Raw genomic sequence first — 15735 nt, forward strand, 5'->3', positions numbered from 1 at the left:
TAATGAAAGAAATGTTGAACACATCTAAAGAGGATAGAGTTTAAAAAATTGAGGAGCATTGCAAAAAGATGGAAATGTTAAATTAACAATATAAGACAGAAACAGAATGAATGAAACAGATTAAAAAATATCCAGGAAATCAAAAATTCCATCAAAAGCTGGCAAAGCAGTCTCAATGAAAATGAAGACAGACTGTCAGACCTTGAAGGCAAGACTGCAGCTTGCGAACAGGAAAGGAACATCTTTTAAAAAATAACAAGGAATCAAGAAATACCAATTCAACAGTTGGAAGATGATGCAAAGAAAAACCACGTAAGGCTGATAGGTGTAAACAAAGAAGAAGGTGACAACATAAATGCTATCACAAGACTTTATAGAAGTAAAAATTTCCCAAATAGGGGAAAGGAAACTGATATACAGATAAGTGCAGAATGTAGGACTCAAATTAGCCATAACCAAAATAAATCTAGACTCAGACATATACTAATCAACATCCCAGAAATTCAACATAACAGAATATTAAAACCTGCTAGAGAAAAGAAACAAATCACCATAAAGGAAAGCCCACCAGAATCACAGCAAACTCTTCAAACAATGAAGTCAAGAAGAGCATGGAGTGTAGTATTTCAAATGCTAGAGGAAAACAACTTCCAATCCAAATTGATGTGCCCTGCAAAAATATCCTTCAAAACTGATAGATAAATAAGATGCTTCCATGACAAAGAACAGTTGAAGAACTTTATGACCACCAAACCAACCCTGCAAGGAATACCGAAAGATATTCTAGATAGACATAAAAATAACTATGACTACAAGAACATCAATAGAAAAACAAAAAGAAGACTAACCAAGGCAAACAATTAAACAGAGGGGGTAAGGTAAAGAACCAATGGCAGAAAGATAACATGAAAAAAATAAACAAATATACATCAGTTAAAACCATTAATGTAAATGGCCTCAATTCCCCAATTAAAAGAAACAGACTAGCAGAATGGATCAAGAAACAACATCCAACCATATGCTATATACAAGAAACCCATCTAATCCAAAAGGAAATTCATAGTCTGAAAGTGAAAGGAAGGAGAACAATACTTCACGCAACAGGAACACCCCTCCAAAGAAAAGCAGGGGTAGCTATTCTGTTTGCAGACAATGTGAACTTCAAACCAATAATGATCAATAGAAATAAAGGTCACTACAATACTAGCAGGGGAAAACTTCAAGAGGAAGAGATAACAATCTTAAATATATATGCACAAAATATGGGAGCACCCAGCTATATAAAACAAATATTAATAAAAATTAAAACTCAAATAAACAATACCACAATTATAACAGGAGAATTTAACACCACATTAACAGAAAGACACAGACCAAATATACAGAAAATCAACAAGGAAATAACAGAACTGAAACAAACATGTGAACAAATGGACTTAGCAAACAAATACAGAGTGTTCCACCCAACATCAGAATATACATTTTTCTCAGCTGTACATGAAAATTTTCTAAAATAGATCATGTGCTAACCCATAGAATATACTTAAATAAATGTAAAAGAATTGAAATTATCCCATGCATATTAGCTGATCATAGTGCCATGAAACTAGAAATAATGACAAAAGAAACTGCAAAAACTCCATAAACACATGGAAATTAAATAATACACTTCTGAATAATCAATGGGTCACAGAGGAAATTAAAGAAGAAGTTAAACAATATCTACTAGCAAATGAAAACACAAATACAATTTACCAGAACCTGTGGGATGCAATGAAAGCAGTCCTCAGAGGGAAATTTATTGTGGTAAACTCCCACATAAGGAAAATAGAATGAACACAAATAAACAACCTGATGCTACACCTCAAACATCTAGAAAAAGAAGAGCAAGTCAAGACCAAAGCCAAAAGGATGGAGGAAATCATAAAGCTCAGAGAAGAAATTAGTGCAACAGAGACTAAGAAAACACTACCAAGAGCTAATAAATTAAAGAGTTGGCTCTCGGAAGGAATAAACAAAATTGATAAGCCCCTAGACAACCTTATTTTAAAATGGAAAGAAAGAACTAAAATTCATGCAATAAAGAATGAAAAGAGTGAAACCTTCCACAAACCCTGTAAAAACACAGAGGATCATCAATACTTATTTCAAAAACCTTTACTCTAATAGGTTTGATAACACACAAGAAATGGATAGATTCCTAGACAGAGAGAGACATAAGATTCCTTAATCCAAATCTGGATTAAGAAGATGTAAAACTTCTGAATAACATAATTTCAAATAATGAAATTGAAAATGCAATTAAAACCTTACCAAAAAAGAAAAGCCCGGGTCCTGATGGAATCACTGTATAATTCTACAAGAAATTCAAGGAAGATTTAATTCCAACACTCCTCAAACTCTTCAATGAAATCGAAAGGGAAGCAATTCTCCCTAACTCATTATTGGAAGCAAGCATTGTCCTAATACCAAAACAAGAGAAAGACCCAACCAAAAATGAGAACTACAGGTCATCTCCCTAACGAACACAGATGCAAAAATTCTCAGTAAAATACTGGCAAACAGAATGCAGAAAATCATGTAGAAGATTATACACTATGGCCAAGTGGGATTCATCTCAGAAATGCAGAGGTAGTTCAACATATGCAATCAATAAATGTAGTACACCATATCAATAGAGCCAAAGATAAGGATTACATGATCACTTCAATGCATGCAGAAAAAGCTTTTGATAGAGTCCAGCACTCATTCATGATAAGAACCCTACAGAAAATTGGAGTAGATAGTCTCTATCTCAAGGATAAAAACTTTCTATGACAAACCAATAGCCAGCATCATAATAAATGGTCAAACCTGAAAGCTTTTACTCTAAAATCAGGACAGGGTGTCTAATAGCACCACTCTATTCAATATAGTGCTGGAAATATTAGCCAGCACAATTAGACAGAGAGAGGCATAAAAAGAATAAGGATAAAAAAGCAGTTAAACTATCATTATTTACTAATGACATGATACTCCACATAGAAGACCCCCAAAACTCCATCGAAAAACTTCTAGATATAATCAAAGCCAGTAATGTAGCGAGATACAAAGTCAGCACTCAAAACTCGATAGCAGAGCTGGGCATGGTGGCTCATGCCTGTAATCCCAGCAGTTGGAAGGCTGAGACAGGAGGAGGATCACTACAAGTTCAAGATCAGCCTGGGCTATGAAGCGAGCTCAAGGCCAGGCTGAATTGCATGGTGAGACCCTGTCTCAAAAAGACAAAAAAAAAAAAAAAAAAAAAAAAATCAATAGCATTCCTGTACACAAAAAACAAATTCACTGGGACAAAAATAAAAGAAACCACACCCCTCACAATAACAAAAAAAAAAAAAAAAAAGAAATACTTAGGAATCAATCTAACAAAGGAAGGAAAAGATTTATTCAGTGAAAATTAAAACACTCTGAAAAAAGAAGTTGAAGAGGAGCTAAGAAAATGGAGGGCCAGGGATTTCACTCAGAGGCTTAAGCGCCTGCCTGGAAAGCACGAGGTCATGAGTTCGATTCCTGGTACTGAAAAAAACAAAGAAAGAAAAAAAATGGAAAGACCTTCCTTGTTCATAGATAGGAAGAACAAACATTGTGAAAACAGCTATTCTCCCAAAATTGTTATAAAGATTTAATACACAATTCCCATCCAAATATCACTAGCATACCTCACAGATCTAGAGAAATCATTCCTAAAATTCATCTGGACCCAGAAGAGACCTAGAATAGCGAAGGCAATTCTGAGCAACAAAGGCAAGGCAGAAGCATCACAATCCCTGACCTGACGCTGTACTACAAAGCTACTGTGATAAAATCAGCACAGTACTGGAATAAAAACAGACCCGAAGATCAATGGAATACATTAGAAGATACAACTACAACTTCAAAGACACTCAGCCACATTATTTTTGACAAAGAGACCAAACATGTTCACTGGAAAAAAGGCAGCTTCTTTAATATGGTGCTGGAAAAAGTGGCTTTCCATATGCCAAAAACCAAAACTAGACCCATACCTATCACCATGCACTAAACTAAAGTCAAAATGGATCAAAGATCTAAATATTAAAACAGAAACACTAAATTTGTGGAAGACAAAGTGGGTAGAAATCTTGAAGTCATAGGGGTAGGCAGAGAATTCGTTAACAAAATTCAAACTGCATGGGAAGTACTTCCCAGAATCAGTAAATGGAATCTCATCTTATTGAAAAGTTTTTTGCATGTCAAAAGAAATCTCCAACTCACAAACTGTGAAAAGAAAACTCACAAATTGTGAAAAAATCTTAGTCAACTGTTCCTCAGACAAAGGACTTCTATCTAAAACATATAAAGAATTAAAAAAAACCAAACCCTTGAAATTCAAAGACCCAATCCAAAAATGGGCATCTGAGATGAAAACATACTTCTCAGCAGAAGAAACACAAATGGCAAATAAATACAAGAAAAAACATTCACCATCACTGGTCATTAGAGAAATGCAAATTAAAACCACACTGAGATTCCATCTCACTCCAGAAAGAATGGCCATGATGCAGAAAGCCACCAATAACAAATGCTGGAGAGGCTGCAGGGAAAAAGGAATTCTTCTGCACTGTTGGTGGGCAATCACTGTGGAAATCAGTGTGGAGGTCCTCAGAGATCTGGGATTGGAAGTCCCATTTGACCCAGCTATTCCACTTCTGGGCATATTCCCAGAAGAACTGAAAACATCATACCACAGTGATATATGTGCACCCATGTTTATGGCAGCACTATTTGTAATAGCCAGATTTTGGTAACAACCTACATGCCCATCAATTGAGAAATGGATAAGAAAGATGTGGTATTTTTATACAATGGAGTACTAAGCTAAAATGAAGGATCACATTGAGGCTTTATAGGTAAATAGGTACGACTTGATACCACACTCATAAGTGAAATAAGTTAGACTCACGTGTCAATACTATATTGTCTCCCTAATGTAAGAAACTGAAAGATACAAAATATCAATAAATAAGATACAAATTTTCAATAAATATTGTGAAAGGGTAAGAAATTGTTCAAAGGGGAAAAATGACTCAAGAAAAAGGAGAAAAAAAGGAAGGGAAAAGAAAAAAGATATAAAATTGTATAGGGCCGGGGATTTGGCTCAACAGTATAAGGGTCTGCCTGATAAGCACAAGCTTGTGAATTGGATTCCTGGTACCAAAAAAAAAATTGTATATACACACTTAAGATAGCTAAGATGATTGTGCTACTAATTCCATTAGTTCTTGGAACAACATTCATAGGACTGGGTCAATTTTGCATGTTTATATCTGGTAATCTGGTTAACTCTTTTGAAGATAAGTATGCAAAATAACAACTTGAGTCATGTTCCTACCCCCTTGTTTTGAAAGCCTATATTGTCACTGTTTTTGGTTCTTTGTTGTTGTTATTTGTTTATTTCTTTTGTTTCTTGTTTTTTCCTTGTAATTTGTGTTGTTTTGGTTTTATTTTTCTCTCTAACACAGAAGTACGTATATAGGTTTATACACACCTAGAACTTCTCCTAAAGAGTTTACAAGAATTGATTCTACTCTGTGTGATGGTATGAACAGCTACTTTGAAGAAAATGAGACATCATAGTAGGCATTGCTGATTTCCTATCGTCTTGTTGTGAAGTCCAGTAATGCTTTTATTCTTTGTTTTGATTGGTTATAGTCTATTTTGTACTATTTAATTTCAATATATGTGAAGATATAGACAACTATTTTGAAGATAATAATGGACATTATGGTAGCCATTGCTGATTTTCCTATTGTCTGGTTTTGAAGGCATGTAATGATTTCTTTCTTTTGTTTTGATTGATCTTGTACTATTTTGTCTTGTTGAATTCACTATGTGTGAAGCTATGGACAACTATTTCGAAGAAAATGAGAGACATTATGGTAGCCACTGCTGATTTCCTGTTGTCTTGTTTTGAAATCTATATTGCGGAGATGTTTCAAAAATGGCAGCTTGCTAAGGGATTGGGCGGAGAGTCTCTCCAGAGAAATCATAGAATATGACAACATGGAGAGAGCCAGATGAATGGGTAACAATTCGTATTAATCAAGACAGCGTGGCTGGAGGATTTAAGGTCGTGCTGAGACTGCGACGGCTGATAACAGGAGTCTGCAAATTCTGCATCTTTAACACGGCACACTAACTGGTGAATCCAAGAGGAAAAGTTGTATTGGCTTTTGGCGACTGCTGGAAATTGAACCCCAGAAGCCCGGGCAGCTAGGGCTGCCCGGCTGCGCTGGAGGAGATTGTGAGAAGCTCTGGAGCTCCAAAGCCGAACACCATGCAGTTTTCTGACTATTCTGCACTGTGTCAGGAACGCAGTGAAGGCAAGTGGCATAGTGTGCAGTAGACTCAAGAGGAAGACTTGCACTGAGTCCTGGTGAGTACTAGGGACTGGGTCCCACAGCTGCTGTGGCTGGCTGGAGGACATCTTGGAATTGGGCAGACCCCGCCACCATGGCAACATCAGTAACACGGAGAGTCTGATGGAGGACATCTTGAACTTGGGCAGAGCCCACAGCTAGGTGACATCAGACAGTCGCCCCTGGCATAGAGAGGGCTGGTGGAGGACATCTTGAAATTGGGCAGAGCCTGGCACCGTGATGGCGTCAGCGACATAGAGAGAACTAGTGGAGGATATCTTGGAATTGGGCAGACCCAGTGTCATGGTGACATTAGATAGTCGCTCCTTGCACAGAAAGGTCTGGAAGAGGACAGCTGGGATTTGGGCAGAAACCTGTGCCACAATGACATTAGTCAACTGCTTCTGGCACAGAGAGAACTGGCAGGATCTGCTGGGGCTGGTCCAAGCCTCTGGTTGGGACCCAAAAAGCAGATACATAATAGTCGTGACTTTGTAACATCCAAAAAGTACAGCCTAATTTGCGGATTGACCAGCACAGAGGCTGGAGGCTAGCCTGCACCATCCCTGCATCCCTGCTTATCCCAGATAACAGCAAATTGGGGAGGACAGCAAAAACTCAAGTCAGCATGCTTCTGAAAGGCCTTAATCAATATGGAGAGAGCCAGAGACCCCCAGGACGCTCCAGTCTGAAAAAACCGGAAACATGACAGGAGATAGAAATAAAAAAAAATCTCCAGCTGCCCAACATGAGAATATAAGCCCAGAAGTAAACACTGAAGAGAACAAGCACAGTAACCATCCAATACTGGACACAGCATCAGCCGAAATAAAAAAAAAAAAATACCTCCATGTACTCATAGATGAATTTAAAGCTGTGCTCCTGATCCAAGTGAGGCAAGATATAAAGAGATTAATTAAAGAAATGACAAGCCCCACCCAAGAGAACACAGATAGAAGAATGGAGGAAATCAGAAAAGAAAAAGAAACTTCTGAAAAAGAATTTAAACATAACTTAGAATACATGAAACAGATCCAAAGAGATTACCAGGAAACTAAAAACTCCATTGAACACTGGCAAAATGCCTTGACAGAAACTAAAGTTAGCCTTTTGAAACTTGAAGAGAGATTTATGCTATATGATTGTGAAAGAAAAGACCTCTTAAAAATAACAAGGAACCAGAAAGAAACAATTCAAAGGCTAGAAAATGACAAAAGGATGCATAACTTAAGAATAAAGCATGTGAATGAGGAAGCAGGAGCAACCAAAAATGAAATACAAAGAATATTCATAGATATATTAAAGCAAAATTTCCCATGTATAGCAAAAAGAAGATATACAGATAAAAGAGGCATACAGAACACCAGCTACCTACAACCAAAACAGATCTATACCCAGATATATAATAATCAAGATTCCAGAAATCCACCAAAAGAACAGAATATTAAAAGCAGCCAGAGAAAAGAAGCAGATTACCTACAACAGGAAAATTATCAAAATAACAACAGACTTATCAACACAAACTCTTAAATCAAGAAGGGAATGGGGAGAAATATTCCAAGTTCTGAAAGAAAATAATATGCAACCAAGACTCATATACCCATAAAAACTCTCTCTCAAAATTAATGGAGAAATAAGATGCTTCCAAGACAAGGAGGAACTGTGGGAGTTCGTGGCCACCAACCCAACCCTATAGAGAGTGCTGAAGGACATTCTAGAGAAAGAGAGGAAGAGATACCAGATTCCAGCAACAGTGGCAGAGAGGCCTCAATGAACGGGGCAGACAGTGGAATGAGGGAGTAAGGTGGACAAATTATAGCAGTAAAGTGGAGTAGCAGACATGAAGCAGAGACAGTAAGCTATAGTCTTTAATATAGATAGCTTTGATACACTATAAAAAAAGGCAGAGGTCATTGTTAATAGTGTATCAGGATTTAAAAGACACAGTAGTCTTATTGCCCTGTTTAGTTTGAATTTAATTTGTTCTGGTCTGTCCACTCATATCAGATTTGAGGGCACAGACATCTGACCCAAAAATACAGGTTATACCATAGTAACTATCCTTAATTTCCTATTAACTTAAACTGATATCTTGTATTACTTACATTGTTTTACTATGACTGATCTTATTTGAATCCAATTCATAAGACCGCATTTTTGCCTTGGCTGATTTTATTTGAATTTGGTATGCTTGATAGTATCAACCCTAAAAGTAGAGGCAACTACTCTGAAGATGACAAGATGTAAAAGATAACCATACTGGTGTTAATTATTAACAGCTCTCAATGGGGCTGGGGATTTAGCTCAGCGGCATAAGCACCTGCCTTGCAAGCAGGCAGTCGTGAATTCGATCCCCGGTGCCGATAAAAAGGAAAAAGACCAAAAAATAAATAAATAAATAAATAAATAAATAAATAAAAACAGCTCTCAAGTCCTACAATGTTTTCAAACTGGTGTTTTAATTAAAATAGCTATGTAATGCTATGTTCAATTATATTATGTCTGATGATGTAGACAATTCTACTGAAAATAACAAGACAAAGCATAGTAACTATGGTAGATCACCTAATATTGTGGTCCTATGTGTCTTATTCATTGCATGTTTTTCTAGGAACTTGTTTTGCTGTCTTGTTATGGTTTGTTTTCCCCTATAATACTGAGAGGATAGATATACATGTAGAAATTCACACATGAGAAGATTTTTTTAAAAAAACTATTTACAGGAACAGATTATATAATGCAAGATGTAATGAACAGATATTCTGAAGAAGAGACAGTAAGAAACCCAATGCTAATTTTGTAGCATTATGATATAAAATCTAGCAATATTATTATTCACTTGTCAATTCACTCAAGTTCAATTTCAGCATATGTAAAGACAAGGACAGCTACTACAAAGAGAATGAGAGACGCGATGGTAGTTATTATTGTCTTCCCCAATGTCAGATCTTGAAGACCTAAAAAGCCTTCATCATCCTGTAATGATTTGATTAGTTCTATAATATGCAGTATGTATTTAATGTGCATGAAGATGGGGACAACTATGTGGAAGAAACTAGAGACAATTAGATAACTAGTGAAGATCTCCAGTGGACTTGCTTTGAAGTCTGTATTTCTTTAAATTGTTTTTTTTTAACTGTTTTGTTCTGTTTTGATATGTTTAATCTTACCCTCTTTAAGATATAAAACAAGTGTGTAGGACTGATAACCATATTACTAAGTTTTTGTTAGATCATTGAGCAGAACTGTTGGCAGTGTCACTATTTGAATGTCATTTTACATACTGTAATTTTGTAACCTAAACAGCTATTTCTAAGATGACAATATATAACTTATCAACTGGTGATTTCTTACCGTTTATTTTTCTGTAATTCTGTATTATTTCTACCCTTTTTTATCTCCATGTATTTTTTTGTTTCTTTCTCTTTAAATAAAAAAAAAAACAGACCCCTCAAAGCACTCATTTTTGACAAATGCATACTTTAAAAACAAACAAACAAACAAAAAAAAAAAGAAATCTATGTTGCTTGCATTGTTTTGTTTGGCTCTGCTTTGTTCTGTTTTATTTTGTTCTGTTCTATTCCCTTTAAAATAAAATTTTTTAAAAGCTGGGAAGTGTAACTTGATTTGCAGAAATATAAGATAAACTTTTCTATTTTTTTGGATACCAGGAATGAAACTCACAACTTCACACTTGCCAGGCAGGCACTTATGCCGCTGAGCTAAATCCCTAGCCCCAAGATAAACTTCCTAAGAAGGTATGTTTTACATTTTTGTTAGGAGGAAAACAGGCCTGTATATGGGATAAAGCCACGGAAAGACTTCCTGTTCCACTGCCGGCCATCCCAGTGCCATAGTAGGGCAGCAGTTCACATTACAGAGAAGAGAAACAGCTGAGCTGCTCTAGACGTGCTTAGGAAGCTCCATGAGGAACGACGGGAAAACAGTGGCCTCTACAGTCACAAACAACGCAAGAGGTCCTGGACGGTTCTCGAGGAAACGGCACCCCACGCAGTTCCGGAGGTGAGTTCCGCAGTCACCATGTCACCTGCTGCTCCTGCAGCATGACCTGGGCATGAATGTGACTCAGTTTAATTCTGTCTGTGCTTCTAAGGCAGTGAGCAAAGTGTTTTAGAGTGCACGTGCTGTAGCACTCCCTATCTGGGTTCAAATCCAGGTCCCGCTTCTAAGACTTCCCAGGAAATGAGGCCCTGATTGGGTCACTTTGTCATTGTCCAATATTGCACATACCTGAAGTGGCTTCATGGATAATATAGGAATTGATAAATTTTGGATTTAATTAGCTGAGCTCAGTGACCACTCATGTAGAGACCCCTGTTTTAGGATCCCACCTAGTGGCCCTGACCTGGAAAGTTACAAAGCTTTTAAAATAGAAAACCCCAAAAAGACATCCTGCTGGAAACACTTCAGCTAGAATTTTACATTAATTTTTAGTTGACACCTGAATCCTGCCTCTTTGTTGAGCAGGTTAATGTTTCTCTTGTGGGTGCAGCTGATCCTGATTTTCTCATGGGATTGTACCCTGAGTGATTTTCCATTCTTCTGGGTCAAATACAGGGCACAAGATGGCATTAGCTATGCCAAACTACAACAATACCTACCTAGTAATGTTTTGCAGGTGACTGCTTCACAGACCATGAAACAAACTAGATAGTTCCTTCCGGTGGGTACCAGCTCTTGATCTAATTAGTCACATGATGGACAATGCCAGCCTGAATATAAGTTTCTACTGTGCCTGCCATTCCCAGAAGGTGACAACAACCAACAGAAGTACTCTGAGGCCCCTGAACTGCCACCTACAACTCTAAGACTTATGTGCCAAAGCCAAGAGTTAGGTGATGAAGGAACTGAATTAGCTACATGATATATCTAATGATAACTATATATTTTAATAATAACATATGGACTAGTAACCTATAATGGTATACAGCAGAGATGGTGAACCCTCTAGAGATGAGTGTCCACACTGCAACCCAAAATCCACCTATTTATTGCAAAGTACCAACATTACAATTAAACCTGAATACTGAGGTTTTAGTTTTAAAAAATAGTTTACACATTAACATCTTTTGTCTTAAAATCATATAACATGTGTCATAATTTTGTCATCACTGATATATAATATATATGAATAATAATAGGTAGCACTGAGTAATAATATATCCTACATAGAATATATAAATATATAGTATATCAATACATAAAATAATGTAAAAGAAATTACGCAATGTTGTACCTGGCATTGTGGTGCATTCCTATAATCCCAGTACTTGGGAGGCTGAGGCAGGAGGATTATTGCATGTTTGAGATCAGCCTGGGTTGATCTCAAAGCCCATCCTCTTCCACTTCCCTTCCTGGTTGCCATGAGGTTTGCTTTACCATGTGCTCCCCACCCCCATGATATTCTACCTGTCTACAGGCCCAAAAGCAACACAGTCAGCTAACCATAGACTGTAATCTCGGAAACAGTAAGCCAAAATAAATCTCTTTCATAAACTGTTTTGTCACAATGACCAACAGCCTATTAATGTAATCTATTTTCTTTGCTCCCAAACAAGAAATTGGTAAATTAAGATTACAGGCTATAGGGATTCCACAGATCTGCTTCAGCCCATCTCTGAACTCCCAGAAAACATATGTGAGTATTTTTACCACTTTTGTATTACATAAGGTGATCCAGACGTACCATGTTTGTGTTGGGATGGGGGGAGTCTATTCCCTACAAAAGGTTAAGGACCTCTGCCACTATCACATCTTGAAAATGCATTGTTTATTTGCACTTTACCCCTTTACCAATCTTTATACCAAAACGCTGCATTAGTTCCCTGATCACCTACAACTGATTCCCTCATGTTTTCCTGCAAAATTTAAAAGGGGTCACTTTCTGCTTAGATTTTTGTCTGCTCATTCAGAGGGTGTTTACTAGGCACCTACTGTGTTCCAGGCACTATACCATTTGGGTGTGCTTTGTCTTGCACCATTAGGATATTACAATAGCTAACACTTACCCTGTGTACTGTGGTCACAGCTACCTTGAATGGAAAAAAAAAATAAATGAACATTTCTATGGGCCAACATTCTACTCAGGAAAAGACTATGTAAATCCAGGCTCATGAAGAAAAAATTCCCCCTTTTAAATAGAAAAAAAGAGAGGTTTTTTCTTTGGTTATTCTTGACATGGTGATAAAAGACACCCAAGCCAAAAATTTACCCACCATACCCCCCCGCACACTGCGATGCGAGAAAACGTCCTGAATCAGGAAATATGTACTGATCTCTACCAGTTCTCATAGCACTTTAATATTCCGTTGTCTATGCGAGACATATAACAGTTCCATGACTAATAAGAGTTCATCATGAAGTCCTCCCTCCTCGTGGATAACCTCAGATACAAAGGGCTGCAAAGTGGTGTGCTAATATTGAGAATATGAATTTTTAAAAGTTTACAGATCCCTAATGAAAACTGAATTGTTCACTAAAGAGGTTGAAAGTTATTAGCTAAAGATCTGGCCGGGAGTAGTTAACTCTGTTACTACAGATGGTGGTCTGTGTCCTACACTAGGCAAAACTTCCACCTTTTAAACATGATGTTTTAGAGAACTGAGCATCCATGCAGGGCACCCAGGCTAGGCCCTGTGATCGTCAGCCGGGGGACATTTCAGTTGAGGTAGGTATTACAGCTATCCTTCGTGGTGCTGTCACCCCAGGCGCTGCGTTGCTGAGCTGTGGGCTGGCCAGGTGCACCAGCTTCCTCGTCCTCTCCCTCCTAGGAGGTCAGAGAAGGACGAGGGGAGGAGGCCCGAAGGTCACAGCGATCCCCAGGTAGGGAAGACGCCAGCGAGCCTCACTTCCCTGGCACGTTCGGGCTGGGCGTTCGCAGGGGACCGAGCGAGGAGGCGCCGGCCGGCTCCGGGGCTCGCGGTGAGCCCGCCGCCCGCCCGCCCGCCCGGAGGCGCCCCGACTGTGGCTCGGGACTGCGGAGCGCGAGCGCCCCTCCCAAGAGGTGAGGGCGGGCTGGGGAGGCGGGATCGCGCTCCGCCGGGGTCCCCGCCGGAGCTCGGGAGCTGCGGAGCCGGGACCTGGGCCGCGGCGGCGGGGAGCTTGCCCAGCGAGGGCCCGGCGAGGCTGGCAGCGGGCGGCCTCCGGCCTCCCGGCAACTTCTGGCCGGAGCCCCGCGCGCCCCCGCAGCCGCGCGCGCTCGCGCCCTCCGTCTGTTTTTCTTTTCTTTTTTTTCCCTCCCCCCCTTCCTTTCGTTCTCACGCTCCAAATCAGGTCAAGGGGTGGAAGTTACACCTGGTACAGCCCGCGGCTCCGTTGCATCGGAGGCAAGAGCGCTTTCTCGCCCAGCTCCCGGAAGGCATTTTAACTCTTCGGTCCCCGCTACCGCGCAGGAAGCGCCGGCGACCCGGAGAGAAGAGGTGAGGAGCGCCTTCTCCGCCAGCGCCTGCCGCTCCCTGGCCCCGGGGAGGACGGGGCGAGGGGGCTGACCGCCGCGGGAGCTTCCTGCTCCTCCTCGGCCCCTCACGTGGCCTTAGGTGACCCGGTTTTCTTGCAAACTTAGAGGCGACCAAAACAGGCGAGCTTTCGGTGCAGAAAGAGCTTCGAGATGTGCTTCATCTCCTGTGGCAGAGAAGATGTATCAAGCCCAGGGCCAAGGGGCTATGTTTAGTGGCCTAAAGGTGCACATGAATTTGTGTTTTCGTGAGTGCACGTGTATCTTTCTCTTTAGAAGCTACCATTTGGGAATTGATTTTTAACTAGCGGCAGGCACCAAGCTAAAATAACTCAAAGCAAGAAAGTTTTCAAAGCTGACCATGAAAATACTGTTTTTAAGAAGGAATGCCAGAACAAAACGATGAGATTTGTTGTAATGTTACTTGCTTTGTGGCTTTTTATATGACTTGGGTTCTCCGAGACAAATGATAGGAGCCTATTGCAGTTTCTGTAAAAAGAGGATAAGGCTGCAGATAGCTGTGAGCAAAGCTTTATATTAGTTGGTGTGGATGAATTTAAATGGACGTTGGAAACTTTTTGTGGAGAAAGAGCCAGAGATTAAAATTATTGCTTATTTTACGAATAACAACTGGCATTTAACCCTTCATTTCAGCAGCTGAAAGTACCCTTATTTATGTGACTCAGTAACAAGTCGAATCCTTTACCTTCCTGGCCAGAGGATGGTTAATTTATTTTGAAGTTTAGCCAAGGGAGAGCTGTAGGTTTTTCTGTCCTTGATGCCTGGCTGAAAACGCAGTGTAAACAGCTCTAGTGTTCAGTGCTGACCTAGAGATGCTCAGAGGGAGGATGGCTTGAGAGGCAGCTCTCTGGTGCCTTGGATTGCAGGTGACTTGTTTAAAGGAGACCTTGACAGGTTGGAAGTTATTTCCTCACCAAGACAAACTGCTCTGGAGAATCTCTGCATTTGAAAAAGGAACTCTGGATGCTTTTTCTAATGCAAAACAAATTGTATTTCTAGAAAGATTCAATTACTGTAATGCTGTTCTTTGGAAACACTTTGTTCTTCTCTGTGTGTATTTTAATAGAATGAAAGCACCAATGTAGTAGTTCAGAGGTTTTAATAGAATTTTACTTAGCAGAAGGATGATAGCATTGAACATGTTTTGTCTTCATAGTAAACTAATTCTACCTCTGCATTTTGGGGAGAGGGTGCCTGGTAAATCTCAGTTCTCTATTTGCTTAAATTTTATTTTCTAAACCAAATCTCTCTTGGGATTAAGAGGACTGTAAAGAAGAGGTGTTAATCAGACATTACCTATAGTATTGCTGAAAGATGGGTATGTGAATACTTAAGTGCACTTTACTTGAAAGAACAGAGAACCTTTGAAAATTGAAGCACATCATGGCGAAGGCACTGTCATTGCTTTGAAGGAGACACAGACCAGACGTGCTTGCAGTACACAGGAAATAAAGGTGGATAAATAAGTTTCATACAAATGAAACTGAATCCTTGTGTTTACTGCATGTTGATATGCTGGTTTTTATTTTTAAATAGGAACTGAATGAAAACTTTGCAATCAGCCTGTGGCATAATGGATTCTTAAATTAGGCTGTGAGCCACTTGTTTGTGCAATCTTACAATTTTACTCATAAATAAGCAAGAAAGTATTCTGAAAAGAGTGGCGTGAATGTCTTAATATAACTGGAGAATTTAAGGACAAATCAAAGGAACTAAATCGTGAATCTGATCCCAGAATACACTGGTCCCTGGTAAGGCTGAAAGCATAGTGGTGCTCAGTGGCCAATTAAATGTTAGCTTTTGTGATTCTCTTTTCTTGGTGGC

At 39.3% G+C, this 15735-nt stretch overlaps 1 protein-coding gene across 5 annotated transcripts in view; it reads left to right on the forward strand.

The window, feature by feature from the left end:
- The first annotated feature begins 13004 nt into the window (after window positions 1-13004).
- Window positions 13005-15735, forward strand: part of Trmt9b (tRNA methyltransferase 9B (putative)) — a 57637-nt gene continuing 54906 nt past the window's right edge. The window contains exons 1-3 of one of the 5 annotated variants that reach the window (XM_063234575.1): window positions 13005-13104; window positions 13208-13259; window positions 13710-13855. The gene's annotated coding sequence lies outside the window, so the exon portion shown is untranslated. Of the gene's footprint in view, window positions 13105-13126; window positions 13260-13283; window positions 13441-13491; window positions 13856-13979; window positions 14117-15735 lie in introns of those variants that run through there. The other 4 variants (XM_063234574.1, XM_063234576.1, XM_063234573.1 and 1 more) reach the window with 4 other exon arrangements.

Source organism: Cavia porcellus, unplaced genomic scaffold (genome assembly GCF_034190915.1).
Source record: "Cavia porcellus strain 051 isolate PalLab524CR breed Dunkin Hartley unplaced genomic scaffold, mCavPor4.1 scaffold_24, whole genome shotgun sequence".
Taxonomy (NCBI): domain Eukaryota; kingdom Metazoa; phylum Chordata; class Mammalia; order Rodentia; family Caviidae; genus Cavia; species Cavia porcellus.